Source organism: Miscanthus floridulus, chromosome 9 (genome assembly GCF_019320115.1).
Source record: "Miscanthus floridulus cultivar M001 chromosome 9, ASM1932011v1, whole genome shotgun sequence".
In the NCBI taxonomy this organism is placed as follows: Eukaryota; Viridiplantae; Streptophyta; class Magnoliopsida; order Poales; family Poaceae; genus Miscanthus; species Miscanthus floridulus.
Genome location: NC_089588.1, coordinates 71,209,295 through 71,218,058, shown reverse-complemented (window position 1 = coordinate 71,218,058; position 8,764 = coordinate 71,209,295).

Genomic DNA, 8,764 nt, shown 5'->3' with positions numbered 1-8,764 from the left:
GGTTGTGAGTTCCTCATTTTCTTCCATGTCATCCTCTCACTTATGTACATTATCCTGCAGAAGGTTAGTCATAGCAAGAGGAATAACAACAGACTCATCCTCTAAATGGTGCACCTCAGCATATGAAGTCAAAACAGGAGGTGGATTAACAAAGGTTTCTCGCATAAGAAGTTTCATATCATTCCAAGTTTGAGGTTATCAGAAGGATCTAAAGACTCCCACCAAGATAAAGCAGAATGTCGCAAAACACTAGCTGCATTTTTTACCTTCCTCCTTAGACACATAAAGCGAGTAGCAAAAATGTTATCGATGGCAATTTCCCACTCGATGTACTCATCAGCACCTATACCATCATAAGTCGGTGGATACGAACAACCTGTCATTGTTAGAAGACAACAAAAGGCAACACAAATAGTATTATCCCTACCAACTACTTAGGTTGCGGACAAGGAAAAACAAGGCACTCAACTCTCAAGCGTCTTACCATGGTCTTACAAGTGTTCTTACCAAAGCAACAGGCGGTGCAATCGGTCGGTGACTATGATACCGTTGTAGCTTGAGTGTAACAGTTGTAAGGCAAACCTGTATTTGGTTAGAAGAAAGTGGAGCTTGGATAGGCACAATATAGTAGCAAGGAATAGCAAAATTCGCAACTGAATAGCAAAGCTGAATAAGTATTCCAAGTACTTGTCTTAGTTGCTGGCCTACTCACGTTCCAAGTACCAAATGTATCAAGTGATGTGAACAGCAAGAATATGATTAGGAACAAGGTAGAAATCAGCACACGCAAACACATCTCAAATGACGCTCTCTATGTGCTCCTCTAGATATTGTTCCTCTTTTGCCCCTCTCTTTTTTCTATTTTTTGGGTTGTCGTTGTTTTTTTGAGAAATTTCGACTTTTTCTTTTTATTTTTTTGATATTTTTTCTTCACTTAGGAGCACAAAAGAAGTAACTACAGAAAATATGAGCTTAAACAAGTGAAAGACGTGGCCTGTGGAATTTCCAGAAGATGTGTTCAAAATCGACAAAAACCTTGTGACCACGAAAATAGGATTTTGTGACCACTTTTTGACCAAAATAAAAATCTCCAACCCCGGCAGAGCCGAGGATGGACGGATCTGAATTTTTTTCTGATCGATTTTGATATATGGAACGTCGAAATCCGAGTTCATATGCAAAAACTAGACCAGTTTTAAGAGCGGACTCCGAATTATAGGACAAAACGGGAACAAAGCGCGCAAAATTGGTCACGCCAGCAATGATTTGATGGAAACAATGAAGACAAGTGTAGGAAATTAGATGGCATGGACTAGGGTTTGATGGATACAGAGGAAACTCAACAAGACTTAGAGATGTTCACGGATTATGATGAAAAACAAAGGGAAAAACACAAACTAGACTAAAAAACGATCTAAAACCAGCAACCAGAACTTGACCTTAGGACACAAACTCAACAACGTGAAATAGAGACGAAATTGCACGGCACAATGAGGCTATAGGATAGGGAATATATGACGATGTATATTTTTTTGGCTTTTTGTGGACTATAGGTAATGCAGAAACAGTAACAATCTAAAGGGGGAAACAAAGTTATACCTAACGGGCAACAAGGTCTCTGATACCACTTGATGCAGACTAGGCCCGATCTTCTGAAAGGTATGATAGCATCGATTGGTGGAGACTAGATGTTCACGATCTAGGCTTTGAACCAAGACTGATTTGGACCCCCGCAACCGTTACACCACTGCTCCATTGGTTGTCAACCACGAGAACGCGATTGACCTCGCCGAGAAGGCTTTCCTGTAAGCGAATTGAGAACACCAGCAAGAACAGAATGAAGGCAATATGAGATTGCAAATAAATATGAAGCTTATGAAAATAAAAAGGATTTCAAGTCTTTATTTGAAAGGACTAATCGCCATAGGTGAACAATATCAAGAACTAGGGCCCTAGTTCACAGCAAGCGGCCTTGGCGGCGACAGTTGCAGCAAAATGATGCCTGTTTCATGAGAAAATCAAGAACTAAACAAAACCCAAACCCTAAGGAGAGTGATGGCTGCTATTTATAGAGTCTTGGGCATCACCCCCTGGATGTGCCCCCTAATGGGCCCAAACACGATACACGGTCCAACGGACCAAAAGACGGTGTCGCAGCACCCTGGTAGATTCTGGATGCTGACTTGTTTTGATGATTTCCATTGATTCCGAAGGTATTTTGACGTGAAACCACTTGGATTGGCTTTCTTATCAAATTATCTTTCCAACCATATGTGGATCATCAAAAACGGAGTCCGGATGCGTCTTGGGTGACCAGTTTAAGGCTGACTGGTCCTGGAGGCCGAGGCAGACTCGAACTTGAGTTGCTTTGGGCCTCCACCTCGGGGACTCGAACCGAATTAGCCTCGGACCTCTTTCTTGACTTGGACACCCTTGCTGGCCTCCTACCCCTCCATACCATGTGCCAAACATGGTCATAAGCATGGGTGTCATGTCCTCATCAACTCTACTGACGCGACGCGACTACGGTCCAACAATTGAAGAACCTGCTCAATTTGGTATGGACTACAAAGGTTAGATGGGGCTGTCACCTCCCGCTGCTACCACACAACTAGAGAACATGGTGTACTCATAGGTAGAGCATCATATTAACACCTTGCTTACATGAAGCTCGGCTACTTAGCCCAATCGATAAACTAGCAGGCTAAGAGCTCTATGAAACCACACACAAAAGTAATGGTAACCTTAACTAAGCAAGATATATATTAAAACTAAGCATAGCCATGTGGATAAGAATATGATGAATTGATAATAAGTCTTACAAGATATAGAAGTGAAGATACAAGGCTTTGTCGAGCCTCCAAGACTAGATCCGGAACTTGAGCATGAGCCCAACTCGACCCTCACTCCCAAGCTACTAATCTACTACATTAGAGAGTTCTAGACCTAATCCTCCTAGTGTGTCTTTATCTAAAATCAGAGATCTAAATTGGGGTTTCAGGGATGCCTCTAGGGAGGGGGGTAGGGGCTGCTATATATAGGCCGAAGTATCAATTCTAGACCCTCAAATCAAACCAACTTGAATAAACGACATTGATGCAATTTTTAAGGCGATGGAGAACCGACATAACAATAGGGGACTGATAGGTGGGCCCTAGGGGCCATCCGGCCTATAGGTGGGGCCGGCCAGCCCCACCTAGCGGCACCTCTCCCTCCGCTTTGGTGTGTTGTCTTCTTGAGTCTTCTGGAACCGTATGGGGTTATTTTCGCTATGGATAAGCGTCATTAAATCTAATATCTAGGTCCACCTTAACAGTTTTCTAGATAAACCCTCCTGTAAACACAAATTCACAAAACTTGTGGAATTTATTTGTTTAAACCCCTAGACCTATGTTTGGTGATGGAATTAAGTACAAATGCACGATATGTTGATGGTTTATGAATGATGTTAACGACCATCAATAGTGATGTACCAGCGCGTCATGGTATCAGAGGAGATCTTGAATTAACTAGTGGATGGGCACCGCCAATCCACGGCAGAAGAAGTCGACAAAGACTACAATCTCGCCGAAGTCAGGAACGAGCACATACTGGCCAAGGGCACACCGGTAAACCAAAAGATTCTTGATATCCTCCTCCATCATTGTTGACACCTCCCAAGAAAGACTGGGGATGGGACTCCGTCCCCCCTTGCTCTTCAAGCTCATATCTTCTTCACTTGCTAAACTAATGGTTTTGGTTTTCTTGCCTAGGGTCTTTCTCGGCGCCATGACTACGGCTATTGGAGTGGGATCAAGATGTGATGACGTCTACTAGGTCAAGGTAAGCCAAGGAGTGAGCACTGCTGCTTTTGTCGGTGGTGGCAAAGGGATAGGACCGTCTGCACCCTCGGCTAACTTATAAGGGCGGTTAATATTAGTCAAAAACCCTTATGGACCCTGGGCCTGAGGTCCAAAATTGCTGGTGAAACCAGGATGGACCAATATTTGGGCCCCACCAAAGCTCAGGCATAGCGCCACCAAGGCGGCAGGCGTAGTAGGTGATTCTGGCTTAGAATCTTGAAAGCCAAACCCTGCCATTCCTAGAGTGAGGGGGATGTTTGGGGGGTCGCCAGCCAATCCTAAAACCTCTGGCCTTGAGGCTAAGTAAATCTCTTGAATGTTCGGACAAGCTCCAAGTACCTTATTTTAGTAGATATGTGCCCCTCTGGGGGAAACCAGAAAACTAGTTAGCCCATGGTTTCAACCCAAGTACGATCTCCTAAAATCTAGAAAAAGAGTTTCATGACGTGCCCTAGCTGGTCAGGCTTTGTACTTGCCGCTTTCCGGATAGCAGACGTCACATGTTCTACCCATTATTAACTCGATAGAATAGCATACACCACAACCCTAGAGGTTTACATGATTTTGCTATTCGCCCAAGTAATCATTGAGCTCTCGAGATTGCTAGCTTTAGGAACCATGAATGACCACACCTGATCGGAGATGAATTTTAGTTCGAATTGCTTGCATAACCCATAGTTATGCTAACTGCCCATCATGTTAGGAAGGGGGGCCCGTAAAAATGCAAGGTTAGGTTTGACCGGACGAAACCACCCGATCTGAATGGGACACAGGTAGTAGTGTTCAAAATCAACAAAAGTCATTCTTTTTTAATTAAACCCTACTGCCTTTTACATCATCAGGTTTACAATAACCAAAATCTATTAGAAACTGCTATAGTTATGATATGCCTTCTAAGTACAGGTTCGACTTTGCCACTAAAGCGATGGACATCTCATGAAGCATCAAAGTCGGATGAAGGAGCACTGTGACCCTCATGCCGCCTTTGACCTTCATGAGTATGGACAATGCTTGGAAGACTCTTCTGGGAGTCCCACCTCATGGAGCTTCCTCTAACATCCAATAGGAGGAGCCCTGTGATTAGGGCAGCACGCTCCATCTTCTACGACATTGGGGAGGAGCGAACGACATCAACTTGGTGGCATCAAGCCTCCAAATCAATACATGAGAGCGCCCAGGTCAAGATCTATGGGGTAAAGGGATTCCTGGCAACTGCAAGCTACCCTTGGCCCTCTAGGGTTCCCTATAGATATTCTTACCTAGGGAGCTCCTAAGTGCCGACCACCATTGAGCCCAGTTGCCGCATCTTTGGCAACCCAGGCCACTAATGGTGTTGTTCCTCCCCATCCTTGTGGAACTTCATCTAACACCCAAGGAGAATGGCCACCACTAGGCCACTATGGAACCTGATCTTGAAAGGCTTCTCCCAATAACGTCGCAACTACCAGGGAATCACCATGAACCATGGCGCATAGCCAAAATCTCCACTCTCACACTCTATCTAAGGCTAACGGATTTGGGGAAGAAAGGAGGGGTGAGACTCATTGGCCTCCCTACCCCCACTTAAATAAGCACCCTAAGGATGGTAGTGGGTGAGTGGGTGGTTGGCCTTAAAAACACACTCAGGCATCGAGAGGGTTCCACGAAATGAAAGCATGGGAAACTGAACGGTTGCAGTTCCTAGGCACCACTATCCTTATCTTTTATAGGATTCAAGGATTGTCGGTGTTTCAGGACCGGTGGGCCCTCAACCAACTAGTAAATTTGTACTGCGTGTTCCCAATCTCAGATGGTGATGCAAAGAGACACAAGGTTTATACTAGTTCGGGTAATGAGCACCCTACGTCCAGTTTAAGAGATTGATCTTGTATTCCTTGCACCGAAGTGCTTGTAGTAGGGGGTTACAAGCAGGGCGAGAGAGGGAGCTAATCCCAGGTATCTACATGGGGCGGCATGGATTGCTTGAGATGTTGATCTCAGGCCGCGGGAATGTTCGAGCGTTCATCTGTGCGTTTATGCGTGAGTTCATTGCGTGGGCATAGACCTAATCGTCCATCTCTCTCTAGAAACAGCCTAGGTCCCTCCCTTTTATAGTTGAAGGGGGACCAGGGTGATACATTCACTAGCTACATGGTATTGTGTAGATGAAGGCGGCATGTCTGAGCCCTATAGCCTATTACTGTGGTGGCAGTGGGCGACGGAGTGGTCCTGTCCTTGAAGTACTGGTGCGACATGCCGGTCACATCCGATCCTGTGCGTCGTGAGAGCTCCAGGGTTACCTCGAAGCGGGCATGGCGGTCGGCGTGCGGGTCACTGTGTGTTGACTGCGCGAGAAGCCGAGGCTTAGTTGGTGCCAAGGCCGAACCATCGTGGGAGGCTCGACAGACATGAATCCCGGGGTTGCCGAGCCTCTAAAGTAGATTGCCGAGGCTTGGAGGGAACAGTTGGTCTCATACACTGATTCTGAGGCTATGGTGACCCGGACTAGACTCCCCAAGCCACGTTGTCTCCGAGGCGGGGGTTATGTGGCATAGTGTAGTGCAGGCGCTGATCGTGGGCACAACACCAGAACACAGTGGCCGGTAATCCTAGTCGCGCCCTGTCCTAGTTGGTATGGCATTGATGTGACTCCTTGTCCTATCGGCCACTCTACGGTGTCGAGCCGTCGTCCGGCTGAGATTGTGGGAGTGGTCGACGCATTAATGGGACGTGACGCCCTGTCGGGGAGCCCGGTCGAGGCAGAAGAGACGGATTATTGCCGAGCCAGCTTCGAGCGAGACAGAGAATCGATATCTCATCCGAGGCTTTATGTGCGGGGCCTCGGGCGAGATGGAAAATCGGTTCCCCATTGAGGCCCCCTGTGCAAGGCCTTGCACGAGGTGGAGGTTTGGCAGGCCACCGAGACCTCCCACGCGAGGCCAGGAGTGAGGCGGAGAGCCAGTGGGCTCGGACGAGGCCGGGGTTTAACAAATGGCTTACCATTTGGCTTTGTTTTTGATGGGGTTTAAGTGATTCTTTGGTATACGCTCGGGGTACCCCATTTTATGGTACCCGATAGTAGCCCCCGAGCCTCAGGGAGAGTGTGAGTGCTCTTCTTGAGGTTTTGACGAGGCTTGACTTGCGGTAGCTCCTAGCGAAATAGTGTTTCATACTTTGAGGCCTCGGCGATGTGCGCGTGAGCGCACCCGCCGGGTGTAGCCCTCGAGGCCCTAGGGGAGTGGATTCATTCCTCTAGGGTCTTTTTCTCACGTTGACCGAGGGATGTTATCGTATCTACCGAGCCCACAAGTGTGAGTTCGGGTCATGGGGTCTCGGAAAGATCATAGGAAGGACCCTCGAGCCTCTACACGGAGCGAGAGGGCGATTCAGGAGTCCTCCTGACTTTTTGTGCGACCCTCGCACTTCCTTTTCAGCTTGGAAGGAGGGGTGGAATGTGCTAGGCTCCCCTCGATGGGCATGAGCGGTGACACTTCCTGGCGAGCTGTTATCGGGTAAGTCCGAGTGGAGGCCCATGCCCTATTCGCTAGGGGTCGGTAGCGGTCCAAAGACGTACTCCAAGAGTACCAGAGGGTTTCTCTAGTAGGTGCCGAGGCCGTTCGCTGGGCCTCGATGGCTCGGTGCCTCCCTACGGTGGGATCCCATTCGGAGACCTCCCTGCCGGTCTCAGACATGACTTAGGGTGTCCCAAGCATTTTGCTTGCTTGGGCCTTGGCCCCGTATGGGCTCGCCCATAGTCGTCCCTAACTCTATTCCCCTGGGGCGGCTGTCGAAACCCTTAGGGGCCCAGCCTTCGAACCCCTAGACCGTAACAGGCTCGATGCCCTTTATCATGTTTTCTCAAGTTTTCATGTGCGGGCTTGGGTCGCTTGTCTTTGTCTTGGGTGTGGAGGAGTCCCCGAGCCTCCGCATGGAGCGAGAGGGCGTATAGGGGTCCCCCTGACTTTTTTGTTTCGACCCTCGCACATCCTTTTCGTTCGGACAGAGGGGTTTTTTGCCAAGCCCACTCGTGTGTGAGCCTAGGTCGCTGGGTCTCGGCAAAATTGTAGGGAGAGCCCCAGAGCCTCTACATGGAGCAAGAGGGCGATCAAGAGTTCCCCTAGCTTTTTGTACGCCCCTCGCGCATGAGGGTTTGTTTGCCGAGCCCCCCTCGGGTGCGAGCCTAGGTCGCGGGGTCTCGGCATATCTATAGGAAGAGCTCCCTAGCCTCTGCACAGAGCGAGAGGGCCGTTAGGAGTTCCCCTAGCTTTTTGAATGACCCTCATGCGTCCTTTTCACTTGGAAGGAGGGGTTGTTTTGCAAAGCCCCATCGAATGCAAGCCTGGGTCGTTGGGTCTCAGCAAGGTTGTAGGAAGAGCCCCTTAGCCTCTGCACGGAGCAAGAGGGCTATTAGGGGTTCCCCTAGCTTTTTATACGACCCTCACGCTTCCTTTTCGTTCGGAAGGAGGGGTGGAATATGCCAAGCTACCCTCGATGGGCGTGAGCGGTGGCACTTCCAGTGAGCTGTTATCGGGTGAGTCCGAGTGGAGGCCCATGCCCCATTCGCTAGGGGTTGGCTAGAGGTCTAGAGACGCACTCCAAGAGTACTAGAGGGTTTCTCTAGTGGGTGCCGGGGCCTGTTCACTGGGCCCCGGTGGCTCGGTGCCTCCCTATAGTGGGATCCCAGTTCGAAGACCTCCCTGTCGGTCTTGGACACTGACTTAGGGCGTCCCAAGCGTTTCGCTTGCTTGGGTCTCGACCCCATGTTTGCTCGCCTATGGTCGTCCCTGACTCTATTGCCCTGGGGCGGCTATCGAAACCCTTAGGGGCCTAGCCTTCGAACCCCTGGACCATAATGGGCTCGGCGCCCAGTTCCTTCGTTTGAAAGGAATAGGGTGGGGCGATATCTCCCCCATCGGCTCAACAACGGCTGGCGCGCCTTTTGA